Raw genomic sequence first — 16,747 nt, forward strand, 5'->3', positions numbered from 1 at the left:
CTCTACTAAATAGACTAGAAGAGAAACACAAAACTTCCAGTTTCCTTAGAAATATTATTACTTTCTAGTACACACCTTAATCATAAGATCTCAACATGAAACATAGTAGCATGATTGATACTACTTTCCACATGGATAAGATAGTTAACATTTTCCAAAGCATGATTGAACAATGTTAATAATTTATATACAACTATATCCAAAGTAAAATATCATTTTCTTATACATACACTTGCATTCACATCACAAGGATAAAAACACAAGGATTACACATTAGTCCACATGGATATTGCAGTATCATCAATAGCCAAGAATTAGTACCAATAATAATGTTCCACGATGGTGATGGGCTACATGTACCTAGTGATCCCTTCCATACAAGTCCACAATAACCTCTCTTGTTTGTGTATTGGGGAAAGACTCCAAGAGATAATCAATACACTAGTAAGGTAATGGATCATAATTTCTAACACAAATCACATGTACCCCCATCCTCAAAGTTTCCTTGTGTCTACTTACTTGTATACACTTAGCTAAGGTAATCTCTTTTAACCCCAATGAGGAGTTACATCATGAAATAAGACCAACACTTGAAAACAAAAATATATCTTACCTTAGCCACCAAAAGATCATAAATACTAAAGAATAAAATTTCAATTTCAACAATAAAATAAATAAATGTGCAAAATTACAGTTACACTAAATAAAGTGTAACATGAAGAGTTATGTAAAAAGTAAATTCATAAAATAGTCGCTAAACTATTATAAACAAGGTAAAATATAATTTTATAGCCCATACAAGCACAATAAACTCACCATTTTAACCAAAAGAAAGTTCATAATCATCAAAATTACAAAATACATCACTATGTGACTATAAACTATCCATTAAATGAGGAAGGAGGGAATTCCTATCATGATTGTAGCATATTCCCTCATATATGTTTGTGGCATGATCCCCACATGGTCTGACAATGCACCTAGAGAAAAAGATACACCTAGACCACATGCTCCTCTTATTTCACACTACACGAACACACACAATGGTTGTATGTTGTATGGAAATGTGCCTTGTAGAGAAGACATGTGTAAGTCATATCCCACCTAGCGATGTGCCTCACAAAGAAGATACATGCAAGTAACTCATCGAAGCTATGGGTATAGATGGTGTATATGGTGAAAAGTGTTCATGATAAACTATTGTAAAACCATAAAGATCCAACCATAAACAATCTAGGTCCTACAATGAAACATTCACCAATACCAATATTGATACCTAAGATCATGCAAATCAACAAAATAAAGCAATATTACCATTCACATGTCAAATTAAGGATATGTTGAATACCGTTGAATCGCATTTTGAATCTTTAGAAGGTTGCAGATGAATTGGTTAGGAAAAGATTTAATGAGATGAGATACCAGTCAATTTTGAAAGTGGTTGAGGGAGATAGAGTCAGTTAAAAGACTACAGTAAAGAGTGTAGAAGATACATTAGATGAAGGCAGTAAGATATTAAAGTCATGTCTCTTTTTGCCTAAGTTTCCTACAGACTGACAATAAAATAAGAGATCTTGAAGGATAATTAGCTGGTATAGCACAATCATTTGTCTCGCATTCAGTCTTTCCAAGTACCCTTGAAGCTTAGATAATGGATCTTATTGATAAAATAAAGGGCTTGACTAAGGAAAAGTAATAGATGATAAGCAGAGTGGGAGAATTGAGGAGTCTAATCACTCCCCATTTGGACACTTTTCTTGGAGCCCAACAAGATGAGGTTAATGCTCTGGGTAAACCAGTACCATTAGATCTCAAAGGCATTTAAATTCATGCATACCTATTTAGTGCCTTAATCAATGTTTTAGAGTGTTTCCTGAGAGAATGGAATGAATATTTGAAGTCCTTGAAGGTAACTTATGCGGATATTTTCAAATTCATGTAAATTATTGCATAAATTCTTTTGTACATAAGTCTTGGTGGATCCCTGCCTTTTCCATTGATGTCAAAGGGGGAGAGATTAGTGAAAAATGGTGCACATTCTTAGGGGGATCCAGTTGAGCCAATTGAGTGTATAGACTTTCATATTTTTTGATTGATTGTAGTTTTGGAATATTGGACACTTGACATTTTTCATAGTGTTGCCATCAATGCCAAAGGGGGAGATTGTTGGCAAGAGACACTATTTTGGTGATGTTCCAGTGAAGATTGATGATGTTCAATGCATGAGATTACTTAGGGGTTCATTGATGGAAACTTCGCCTAGTAATCCTATCCGGTATATGGAGATTGGGATTACCGGAAGTCTTAAGTAAGTTTGGTTATTCATGAAGCATAAGTCTGGTCGATGAAACAAAGTGTATAGATCTGGTAAGCATTATTCATTTCCGGTGACTAATTTCTTGTTGCAATAATTATAATAGTTGATTGGATGTGTGAGGAAACTTATCATGCAATTCTAGTCTCCGGTGTTGATTCTAGTGCAAGTTTCTTGGTTTGGTATCCGGTATTGAAGGAAGATCAGGGTTATCTTCATGTTTGATGGCCCAACATGTGGTCGGGATTCCTTGAGGTGATTCAAGTGGATGTTGATGAGTTTGAAATGATTGGGAAAACTTATGGGAAGCTTTTGATCATATGTTTTAGGTCTGGAATAAGGATTGAGCCATCACATCACTACAGATTTCACAATTTGCTGTTTTGAGAAGCTGACTAGTTGGAGATCTATTTTGGCGGTGCACAATATAAGATAGACTTGAATGATGATTTTAAGTGTGTGTGTGAATGCAAAATTGTATTGGAAGCAATTGAGCATAGTTTCACATGCACATCTTGAGTCTTGATGATCCAGTATTTGGTAGTAGAGTAGAACAGAGCAATTTTTTTGAGCAGTGACAACAGATCAATTTTGAGCCTAACCAGAACTGATTGCTGGAATTTATAGAAGTTGTACTCCAGTTCAAACATTGTAGTTACTTCTGTGATTCAATTGTAGGATAGTGAATCCTCCGAGGTTGCAGCCCTGTTATGTACTTGATTAGTGAGCTCTAGGCAGTGTGCCTGAATGCAAGTGCATTCCCCTTTTTTAATATTGTTCTACTACTGGCCATAGTATAATAATCTTGTGGGTTCAAATCCACTGTGGTTTTTCCATTTTGGGTTTCCACGTAAAAATTCTAGTGTTATGGTTGCATGTTTAATTGGTTTATGTTTCTACACTTTGCTTTCAGTTATTTGCATTTGGTGGTCAAAGATCACCTTAATAAATTTGTAAATTGCAGAATATTGATTCACCCCCTCCTCTTAATCTTCATTGATTCCAACACTTACAACATGTATCATACCATGAATACAACATCCTATTCCATTACAATATCATAACCTTGAACACCTCATCATCATGCCCTATTACATACAAATACTTGGTATGAGTACATAATCTCTTTTATATTTTCAATGTCATCATGATTCAATATATTATCTCAATACATAGAAATTATCTCAGCATAAAGAAGAATCATAGAGTCCATACCAAAACTACAACTACTCATTCTTTTCCATATTCCAAAGATAACTAACCTCTTAGAAGCCTATTGCTCATGACCCCGATCCTACACATGCAAGAGCCCACTCTCCCAATCCATGGACCAAGACCTTACGGTGAAACATAAACCATAATAACATATCATCACATGAAGGCTCAAAATAAAATGATACATAATCACAATATAACTGATACAAAATTGAAGTATCAAAGGGAATCATAATACCAACACATGAAGCAAGAGCCTTCACTAAAAAAAGCACAATAATAAACATGAGTAAGGAATGAATTCCTCTGACTTATTCATAGCCAAATACATCCTCAATAGTGAGGCACAATCCTCTCACTGGAGCTCTAAAAATATATCCCTCAACAACAAGGCGATTCACCTCTTGCTGGAGCTAATCAACACATAAACACAACCATCAATGGTAAGGCACAAATAATCAGACTGGAGCTAAAAAAAATCATGAAAGGATCAAAATAAAATCAAAGACACCTCTAAGATCATCAAATCAATCACAAGAAGCCTCTAGTAAAAGCCCAAAATCCAGAAAAGTGACTTCACAAGACCTAACTGACAAATCTGGTAACTGTGGGTAGAACAATGCATCAAAAACCTAGTTTAGCACATGTGGGAGACAATTTAGCTCTCCCATGTCATATTTTGGCATTTTGGGGCCAAACATTAGTGTTTTGGGTCTTGAATGTAAAAATTAAAGAATTTATGGACAAAACATGAAGTGAAACTTGGCAGAATTGCATAAGGACTCACAATTGAACAAAAGACACTCCCAAAAGGCGTGGGAGGATGAATTAAACTTAAGGAAACACATAAAAAAAACATTATGAACATACAAAGAGAAATTGACATCCCTTCCACGCATCTCCCTATCACAAACTCACTCAGAATTACACAAAACCATACCAAACTTACACAAATTAGATAGATGTAAAAGATCACCATGAGGTATAAAAAAACAATACAAGGAATTCTAAAGGCCATCAAGATCACAGGGAAGGGAAAGACTCAAGATCATAAAGAATTTTGTAACAATGAATCTCCCGACAATGTCCATTTTCCAGATTTTACATATAAAACTTATATACATAAATTAACTTTCCCCAAAACCAAATCGAAAACTTTAAACATCAAAATTTATTTCCCAAAAAATATTTCAACAATTGCGATGCATACAATATTTCAAAAATAGATTGCAGAGAAGAAATGAAGCTCCAACCTAGAAAATCACAATCCAAGGCAAGCATTTAACCGGTGAAGAGAAATCCAAAATTCCAGTGATTCTAATCCAAAATATTCAATCAAACTTCCAGCAATCCATTCCAAAGTTCAATCCAAAATCCAAAACTTTAGTCCAGAATTCCCCTGGATGGTAACCTGACAACATACCAAAAGGCTCAAATAATTAAAAATCAAATCCAAAGCTATAGAAATCCACCGGCCAATCAGATAATTTCATTAAACTATATATTATACCTACCATGCGCAAAAATGAGGCAAGGATTATTTAACAATATTATTTACTTACCCCACTCAAAATCAACCAGTAGAAATAAGGGGTAGGTAACTATATAATATATTCGGTTATTAATAGTAACAAGATAATAATAATATGAACACAAATAAGCACATAATAAATCAACCCCAATAATAATTAAATAAATAAATTAAATGGGTGAAAGGCAAATAAATATAAATTTAGAATTAAATATAGAATGAAAGTCAATAAATAAATAAATAAATAACCATTAAACAATAAATAAATAATTAAATAATCAATTAAGCAATAAATCAAATAATTCAATAAATTAATCCCAAATATATAATTATAAAATCTCAACAATAATTAAATATCAAATAATCGATTAAACACTAAATAAACCAAATAAATAAATAGCCAATAAACAATAAGTTAATTAATTAAATAAATCAAGCTCAATTAATGATTAACCAAGCTAATAGAAATACATATTAAATAACTAGTTCCAAATAATAATCGAATAATCAAACCATCAAATTAATTAGCTATAGTATTAATACTATACTAATAAAATATTAATTACATATAATTCACATACTCACAACACCTTAAGCAACCCGACATAGGGTCGAACATTGACAAGAGACTCTAACCACCAACTTGCACCACAACACAACTGACAAGGTGAACAACTAATCCTAGAGTATGAGAGGGAAACACATGCCACCTCTGACAATTTTCCATTAGGATAAGAAATGCTCAGACCTATGGAACGAGGTGGAGTCGATGTTTGGTACCTGCAAACCTACATCCACCACTAAACACAATACAACATATAAAATAATATACCATAAATAATCAGGCAAGTGATAGAGAATCACAACATCATATCATGCTCGCAATGAGTGGTATGACATCGTCCCTATTACGAAGATACTAGAAGACAATCACGATCATCATAACATCAACTCAATCATCATCATAATCGTGGAATAGGGTTAGCATAATCAAGATGCCATCATAACCTCATAAATAATATAATTCATACATAAATAGTGCTCGTGCATAAGCCCAATCAACATATTAGTCCAGGACATAACTTCATCCACAAAAATAATAATGAATCCACTAATTCCAAAGAGACTATTAGAGTACAAATCTAAAATTGTATATCACACCCTCTCATAAAGGATGAGTCAAGGAGGGGCACTACATTACATGATGTCCTCTCTATAAGTGTGCAAGCATCCCCACACCACTCAACACCAACTAGGAATAACATAACATAAAATTTCCCTACATGTATCTTTGTACATGGATTCATGTCCTCAAGCCTAGCTTTCTACCATCAACAACAAATTATCATGACCTACAGTATGTTGAAACACTAGTGTGGTGTGGCATCATATATATGGGAATTGTGTAGTAACACATGTAGATATGAAAATCACCACAACATGGGAAAATTCAATTTCTACATGCTAAATAAAATATACATAAAATAATGGGCTAAGAGCAAATGAAGGCACACCACAATGTGTTGCACTTGTACTACAACATGTACATGAGTTCAATGTGTAACACAATAACATGAAGGTAATGGTAATAAGAATGATCTCACCATTGTATAAACAATGATACATCAAGAGATGAATTTGGTAGACTTCTTTAGAAATGGTGCTTCCCTTGGGTACCTATACTAATCACCTTGTTGAATAATTTGTGGCTTTTTATGGTATCAAACTTGCTTACTCTCTTGGATATACGAAAGTGTGGATTGAAGGTGACTCTTAATATAATCAATTTTTTAAAGGGGGTTTCATAAACCTAGTTGGATGATTGAGACTTTGATAAATGATGCTCTCAACCTTATAAGGTCTTTTAATGAAGTTGTTATATCCCACATTTTTGGGGAGGCAAATGTGATAGCAAAATCTTTTGCTAATATAGGTATTGTTAGGAGAGAGGAATTCCTTTGGAGTAGAATTGACCCCCTCCATCATAATGTCATAGGCATTATAAAATTTTATATTCACCGTGGTTGGTAATTATATGTTCTTTTGGTGGGTCATATTCATTTGTATTATGGTAATTTAGATTGAGTATGGTCATAATGGTGATAAATAGCTATTGTGCCACCTCACTCAATGCTAATTCATGATTGCCACACAGATTGTGGGCATTTTTCTTGTCTTGTTTTTGAAACTCTTATTCCTAAAAAGTGGTTTCTAGTAAGAAAACAACTATATGTTGGGTAGGATCTTGATTGTTCAATTTAGTCTTTGCTTTACTTTGGGGGGTGAAAGGAATAGGAAAGAGCTTATTTATTGTGATCACATTATGATGCTGTCAAGCACAATACAAAGGTTTGGAGGAATTTGAAGAAGGGCAGGGTAACCCCTTACCTGGAGCATCTCCATCACATGAACCCAAAAGTTTCTCACTTGTTCAATAAGGATTGGAAGAATTGGACTCTTAATATGTTTAATAAAAGCATTGATATTACTAAGGAGCATAATAATAACAATAACAATAACAATAACAATAACAATAACAATAACAATAACAATAACAAGAACAAGAACAAGAACAAGAACAAGAACAAGAACAAGAACAAGAACAAGAACAAGAACAAGAACAAGAACAAGAACAAGAACAAGAACAAGAACAAGAACAAGAACAAGAACAAGAACAAGAACAAGAACAAGAACAAGAACAAGAACAATAACAATAACAACAATAACAAGAACAACAAGAACAATAACAACAACAAGAATAACAAGAATAACAACAATAAGAACAATAATAACAATAATAATAATAATAATAATAATAATAATAATAATAATAATAATAATAATAATAATAATAATAATAATAATAATAATAATAATAATAATAATAATAATAGAAACCCCATCCTTCATGAGGACATGCTCTGCCATCTTCCTCCAAAGGGAAAAGTAAGGAGCAAATCCCACCTACTCTAGAAATTTTTGAGGAATTAGATACTGGTGTAGGGGAGGATATGGAGACAACGTTTGGTGAAGGGGATGATTATTTTGGAGAGGAAATTTTGAAGATAGAGGTTAGTGCTTCTTTTGACTAAGTGGGTGCTTCCAATCCTCCTCAAGATGAGAAAGGTAGATTCACTAAAAGGAAGAGAATGAATTCTATTTTTGCTTATCCTTAGGATCGAAAGTTGGAGGCTGAGGAATTGACAGTGGTGCACTCAAAACTTGCCAATAACCCTAGTGTGGAGAGAAATATCCTTAGTTATAACAATGCCCCTCCTTCTCCCTCATGAAATGGGTCTAGTAAGGAAGCTCGACCTTTGTTTCCTAAATATTTGTAAAAGGATTCTCTGTTTCTAAGTGGTGAGTGTGAGGACCTAGAGGATTGGTTGGAGGTGGCATGTGATGCTACAATAGACCAGTTTAGGATGTCTAAGTGTCTCTTCCTAGAAATGAAGCAAGTTAATATTAATATTCACTTTTTGAAGAGCAAAGTTGAAGCCTTCGAAAAAGGAGATAGTAATGTAATGACACTGGCCAATGGGAAGAAGATGTTCGAAGTACTGGACAATGTTGTGAATGATTCCAATCTTACAAAGATTGATTATGAAGGTTGTATTGAGGTGCTTTAAGCAAAAATGAAAATAGGAGATGATAATATCATCAACCTTGTCAATATGATCTATAGGATGATTCACAACAACACTGAAAGCATCAGGATATTGGTTGATAAATGACAAAAATCTCAAGCTACTAAGTCTTTTGACAAGAATTTCATTAATATTTGTAGATAAGGGTAAACAGGTGTTGGATGAGAAGTGGTGTCCTTCTGCTCAGACCAGAGAAAATCTCAAGAAATCCATGTAGAAAGAAAAATTCAATTTGCAGGATATGCAAAACTTGTCTTAGAACCTAGATTAGCTTGAAGCTGAAGTTGTCGAGGCTCCGAAACATCCTCATTAGAGATGTGTTTGTTATTTTTTGTCTTATTGGATTTGATCTAGTTTAGATCTTTATTTTGAGTATTTGCTAATAGTTGGCTATCGGTTGGCTTGGTTTATCTTTATTGCAGTGTTTTGTATATAGGGGTCTAGGGCCCCTTCAAAACCTAATTTTCTCTTAATAAAAAACAATGATACACCAAAAGAAGACTAAATAGTAATGGGATAAATACACCACAATGAACCTATGTGAGAGAAGGGAATGGCTCCTATTGACAATCAGGTACTAACTCACAATCACAATCCACACCCAAAACACACTTTAGAATACTAGCAACATGCTCAAAGACTCCCTTCGACAAAAGAATTCTTAGGAGTCAACATTGCTTGACTAGATGACAATATTGTCAATTTTCAAGAAAGAAGTGGGATGATGGTACAATCACCTCAAATCCACTCAAAAACCACCTTAGACATATTTAAGAAAATAACCAACCTTGAAAAGAGGATACCTAGCCAAGAGATACACACCTTTTCCGAATGGAAGGATGATAGGTCACTTTCAAGAAATGACACACTTCTGCAAGAAAGGAGAATCCCTAATTCTTGATGTAAGTATTTCATATATATGAAATGAAAACATAGACTGACTCTTGAGGTCAAAGGGGACATCTTTCATGTTTATATTTTTCTTGAGAAATGATTAAAAAAACACATTCTGATGATGAAAGGAAAAAACTAGGTTAAATGAGGACACTAGTAACTCGATGCGACAATAGCATATAGATATGACACTAATAATTATACACTATAGTACTAGTTTGGTGTTGGAATCCTAGTCTAGTGCTAATGTCATTTACCAGTGTTGTAATCCTTATAGGGCATTGTAGTCATTACACAACACTACTATTCGAACTAGTGAGCAAACCTATGCAAACTAGGGTCCTAAGGTTATGCCAAGAACCTCAAAATACTCCAAGATGAATCTTTACAAAAAATGAATGCTAAGGAAAAAAGAAAAGACAAGGCCAAACAAAAAAATATCTCTCATGAACTCAATTCCACAAACACACAAAGGACAAGGTAGGGAGGTGTAAATTAGGACCTTCCAAATGCTCCTACATGATTCCCTAACCAAAAAACTCAAGGGAAAGAATATATAACACTATTCAAATTTTACAAAACTTTATAAGAGGCTCCAAAATGGTCTCCAAGACGAGCCAATCCCTAAGGAGGGATACTTACTCATCTACTAGCGAATTAGTACTCAAAACACCACAAAAAAAACAATTTCCAAATATTGTGTTCATTTTAAATCACAAACAAAGGTTCATAAGTTCATTTTTTCCAATTGCATGAAAAGATTAAAAGGCGAACATCGATACATGTAAAAATATATTTACTAAGTTGGTACCACATATGTGGCACATTTCTAATCCATCTAATAAGGAGGCCCAATAACAACCTTACATAATTATGCCAGGACTCAAATGTCCAAGTTAATTGTAATTTTACAATATTATACAAAAGTAAAAAGAATGAATTAAAACTTAACCAATATGGCCATGATATTGAAGCTCCTCCAAAGTACCTATAATACTCAATGGTGGTTACAATGCCACCCAACCATGTGGTACACAAAGTTCCACTCCCATGTATTAGGAGATATTGACATAGGCCAAAAACACACTCATGCCAAATGCATTGCGAAAGGGCTTAAACACACACATCATACATGGAGCATACTTGCATCATGCATGAAGATAGAGGTAATTCAACCTCTCAAACATACAAACTTTATTGAGCACAACACTACGGAATGACAAGCCACTCCCATTAGGAATATCTATCAATTACATACAAAGGCACTCCCATTGGGCACAATCACCAATGGAGCACACTAAGGGTCTTTGTTGGGCATGATCACTAATATCATGACCTAAAATACTCACATTGAAAACACTCACCAATGGGGGAAACATCAAAGCTACTCTAAGCGAGTAGGAGCTAGACCTTAAATTCCTCACATTTGACAAAATATGGATATGGCACCAAAAACTAATGCAATCATTTTGGCTCAACAATTTTTTTTAACATAATATTGAGTTGCCTAAAATCTAATTTCATGAAGAAGACTTCAAATAACCCACTCTATTTCATCCAATCTCACAATAAAAATAAATAAGTTGAAAACTTATTTTACAAGAAAAATTAAAAAATCAAAAAATAAAAGATACTCTTTGATTCTAGATGTGAACAATAGCCATTGCACATTATTGATTTTAATTTTCAACCAATTCCTAAAAATCTAGGCATTTTAATGATGTATTTTAGAAAATTTCACAAAATAATTAATCTACACATTGATTTCAACTTTGAAATTAGTTTAATTGCAATTATTAGTTCCCTAATATAATTCAATCCGTTTAGAAATGAAAACAAGATGAAAAGGGTGAGAAATGAGGAAAAAACCTCAATTTTAGCAATCCAAACAAGCTTACGATGCTTCACACATGTCATGGAGGAGGAAGATTCAATTCCCACACAGGATCATATGCACATTCCTATCCCCATGTTTCAAATCTCATTGAATTTTATCCACAACTTCACTCCCAATCCAAATTTGAAAAATAGGACAAGGGGAGGGTTTGAAGTGCAATTGTCTTCAGCAAGAGTCAATGAAAATGGCCTTTGTTTTTTGTCTTTTATTCTATTTTCTCTTTTCATATTTTCTTAACTTTCTTTATTTTAAATTTTAAATTTTCTATTTTACAAAACAAAACGATTTGCCTTCATCATTACAACTATATATTAATACAAATTAATCAAATATAAATATACATTCCCACCCCAAGACTTTTACAAAATTAATTAATAACTCTATTTTCCCAATTTTATGGAAAATAACACATTAGGCATAAAACAATCTTTTAATTTTTTAGACACTTTTATGATTGGAGGAGAGTTTAAACCCACTTAAATGTTTATTTTAATATGATTTCAATTTAAACATGATGAAAACTAATATATATGCAATCATTTATTGCATGTATGATTAAATTAAATGTAAACAATTTTAATCAAGGTCTTTTCAGAAATAAAATAACGTTATTTTTTTTAACCTTCATTTTGCCTAGACCAAATAAAACACTTAAATACAAACTGATTGCTATTCTATATTTTAAGTATGATTAAATCCATATATACACACCATATTATTCCATTTATTGTATGAAAAACATATTAGACATTTACTAGCAATTCACAACATGGGTGGACTTCAAAATTGCCTTCGATTTAGATAGACTTACTAATTTAGGTGAAGAAATTTCTTGTACCTACATACTCCATTTCCATATTATGTGGAACTTCCATGACATTTTTCTTTGTACATTTTCCAATGTAATCGTGATGAACAGAGATGAAATTGTTTTAGTCAAAGGCTTTGTATATCCAATGTGTTTCAAAGTTGGAGAAAGGCAACAAACAGTATGGGAAGGGGCGTGGGAGAAAAGTAGATATACATACATACGCTTCAAGAGACTAACGGACAAATGCCTTTATTTGAAATGAGTTGTTAGTTGTTGGTGAACAAATCCTTCAAATTTGTAAACGAAATTAATAGTAGTGGGAGCACAATATAGCATGGAGCCCACAAATGTGATAAGGTGAGCAACAGAAGCACAATAATGTTGATATATTCTTGCATTTTCTTCTTTTGATCTGCTTCTTCTATCACACGTGTCTCTTGTAGATAAACCTAAGTAATGAGTTGCTCATTGGCTCATACGTAACCTCAATGTGGGATGTGTCATGGTGAGCCTGATCGATTCATTGATGTACACCATTTCTTTTGATATAATTTATCTCATCGATTTAAATATCTTTCTTTTATCTATAAGAATTTGAATTTTATGTTCGAATAAAATCTATAGAATGTGCAAAAAATATTATTTGGTCTTGTGTGGTACAATTTTAGATTTATCTATTGATTTGACAAAAGGTAAGGCGATCAGATTGTGTCATAAAAGTTGTCCCGATATCATATGTGCAAGCTCTTTTTGGTGGAGTGAATTATCCAAAATGCTTTAGTCTAGAAATCATGTGGTGATCATCATCAATATCATCAAATAAATCTTCATTTCCCCCTTTTTTTGAATGAGACAATAATGTCGATTTGTGGAAAAACAAGGGAAGTGCTATAAATATATTGATATAAAAGTGGATCTTTTGATAAGATACACTCACACTTACAACAACACATAAGTTTGGAAATGAACAATGAGACAAGGAAAATATTTATTTTTCAAATATTAGAAGTAAATAAACTATAACTATACATTGACATTCATCATTCTATAATAGATCTATCTCATATTATTAGTCCAAGCCTAAAATCTTAAAATAAAAACCTTTGTTGGTTCTTGTTTCTTTGTTTACATTCTATGAGTTAATTCAAGGCTAAATATCGTAAAAAGTATTTCATGAAGCATTAGGTAAATCCTTGAAGGAACTAAATAAATAAAATCATGTAAGTGTATAAGATTGATGGGAACATCTTAGTGATCAATTGATTCTCCTTAGAATAAAGGAATATCAATTGGATATGTTGTAAATGTCACAATAGATTACCTTTGAAATCATACTTTGTAAAATATAGTTCCAAAACAATTCACTTGGTGAAGGATAAGTCAAACTGTCATATGTGAAAGGATTGTGGAATACTTCTATAGTGTCATTTCTTGATTGAGCTCTTTGTGCATAAGATTCAACATATCATAGTAGATCATCAATCCTAGTGATGAGGCAATTCACATAAGGTGAAATATCATGCTTAACATGTTCCATATTTGCATTTGTATGCATCATGTTATTTAAAATAGTGATAGATAATGTAAAAGATGCAATTTCAACTAATAACACCTTATTCTCATATCTACCAAGAAAAAATATTAAATATCGTCGTGTTGCTCTTCATCCTTAGGTATGTCTAAATTATGTGCAAGATGGGATGTAGAAGCTACCTCACAAGTACTTAAAATATGCAATGTAAAATCAAGAATTGATAAAAAAGAATGTCTTTGCTAAAAAGTGGTATATCACAACATCATGTATAGAAAATTCAATAGAATGCAGTAATGAAGGGCCACTACAAGGTAGAGAACGATAATCAAAAGTAAAACATGATCTAGGTATTAAAAGCAAATGCATATGAAAGAACAAAAATGATGTATAAATCCATAATGACTTACAAGACAAAAAGAAAAGTTAATGGCCTTAAAATAATGATACACTCCAAGGAAATATAGATACAAGGCCTATAGTACCACAAGTGGTATGCCCTATCTCATCTAATCACGCATATAATATATGCAGGCCTACAGACGATGCATATGAAGAACTATCTCCATGTGTCAAGGAAAGATGATAGTATTCAATTTAAGGTTTTGCAAATGAAAAATTGTTTCATTTTTAAAAGGTCTTCAAAATTGGGTATCAAAGGAAACTTCAAAATTGGGTTTCAAGTCAACGGACTCTTGGTCTATTGGTGAAGTTGAAAGGTTCTTAATGAGCCCACAAGGAATCAAGTCTTTCTGAGTGCAAAGTTCCGACATCATAAAAGATGAGGCCAAAATCATGCCCGAAATGAATTTGGTGGAATAGATATCCCTAACATAAAGATGATGAATAATCTTAAAAAAATAAAAAAGATACCCCTAACATAAAGATGATAAACAATCTTACAAAAATAAAAAATATACCAACGAAAAAATTAATTATGAACAAGTTCAAAATGTATGTGAACCTTCCAGTGCATTATTCTGTTCTAAAGTTGGAGAAAAGGGAATGTTACAACAGAATTCAATGCCCAGAGTCAACCTAACTCCGTATTTCATGGAAGCGAGAACCCACAGTATGGGAAGGGGTGTGGGATTTTATGGGCGAAAACTAGAAATACAGATGCATCTTCATTCGACAGACTTACCGACAAATGTCGGTCACGCGGAACAAAGAGATACTCTTTAATGAAATGAGTAGTTGGTTATGGTGAACATATCCTTCAAATTTGTAGACGAGATTAAAGTGTACCTAAATGGTTATGGAAGCACAATATAGCATGATAAAGCATGGAGCCCACACGTGATAGGGTGATATAGCAATGAAAGCACAATATAAGATGTGAGCAATGAGTGTAGGACAATTACAATATAAATTTTAGTGAAAGAGAGGGAGAGAATAGGGTTAAAGAAATTTTATTTATATAAAAGTTTGTAATGTTCTTTTTTTTAGTTGTTAGCTGTGGTGGTTATGGGATGATATGATGTATTTAACAAATTGGTGTATCATTTGGTAATGATATGTTTGTTCACGGTGTTGATTCTCTGTGTAGACACTTGTAACTATCTGCAATCTTAACAAAGAAAATATAGTACATGAGATGTATTTAAGGTGAGAGAAGCATGAAAACACACACAACACCTAAAGTGATAAATATAATAAAATGCGTCATGTAATAAAGAAATAAAGCATCTTGAATAATAATTGTGATAAGCACATGGGTTGCGTATTATTATTAATGTGTGTAACTTTGTCTCTAGTATACGAAAATGGGGAATGGTGATGTGGCCTTTTAATGGATAGAGAAACCTATGGAAACACATAAGACCCTAGAGAAAAGTCATATGCCTCCATCATGCCATCTAAGAGAATGGAATAATGGTTGAGGTAAGTTCGTGGGCCCCTAGCGATAACCAAGCTCTATAATATGAGGAAGACACAATAACCACTAATATAAAAAGATATGCAATAATAACACAATAGAGAATAGGAAAGGCAAGATATAGTAATGGAATCATGATATGGCATGGGCAAAGCATGGTACTTCCTAATTTAATAGGGCGATATGGTATTGAGAGTATTATATGAGAGCATAAGATGTGAGAGATAAGCATAAGAGAAAGCTAGGCATAAGATAAGGGTACATGAGAAGGAACATAAGAGATATGTCATAAACATGTGAGCAAAGTTAAGCATTAAAATCAACCACAATGTTCATAAGGTGTAAAAGATAAGAGAATAGATAAGAATCATGGGGAATAAAAAAAAAAAAGGTCATGGTAAGGAAAAACATAAGAATGCATATAAGAATAGGAATGTATAATGGAAATTGATGAATTGACATGGTAGGCATGAGAAAACATAAGAATAAGGCATGCAAGTCCATAATAATAAGTAAATAATATATAAATGGGAATAAAAGAAAACATATCAAGTAAAACGGAAGAAAAAGTGCTCCCTACTGGGGGAGGATAGTATGAAAATAGATGTACATGAAGGCACAATAAAAAATGCATAAGCAAGAGGCAAAAATATAAACAATGAACATGGGTATGTAGGTATATAGTCTATAAAGAATCTCATGAAACAACAAACATATATAAGAAGTGATGTAGAAGAATCTAGGGGTGTAGGGAAATCTTGCATCATCAAAAAACAATGTTTATTCTTAGTTCAATTAAGATTAGAAAAATTAAATTAAATGTAGGATACTATATGTCTCCATGTAACTTGGAAAGTGTTCAAGGGGATATAGGGGGATACAATAATTTAATACTTGTGGCCTATGTCAAATGATAGTTGTACTTTTCACGAGGAGATACAATTTAGCATTTATTATAAGGTAAATTGGAGAAATTCTCAATCTTGGGATCCACTTGAAGAAGGGGAAGAGTCATGCATAAACATGTC

The sequence above is a fragment of the Cryptomeria japonica genome, chromosome 8 (assembly GCF_030272615.1).
Source record: "Cryptomeria japonica chromosome 8, Sugi_1.0, whole genome shotgun sequence".
NCBI classification, from domain to species: domain Eukaryota; kingdom Viridiplantae; phylum Streptophyta; class Pinopsida; order Cupressales; family Cupressaceae; genus Cryptomeria; species Cryptomeria japonica.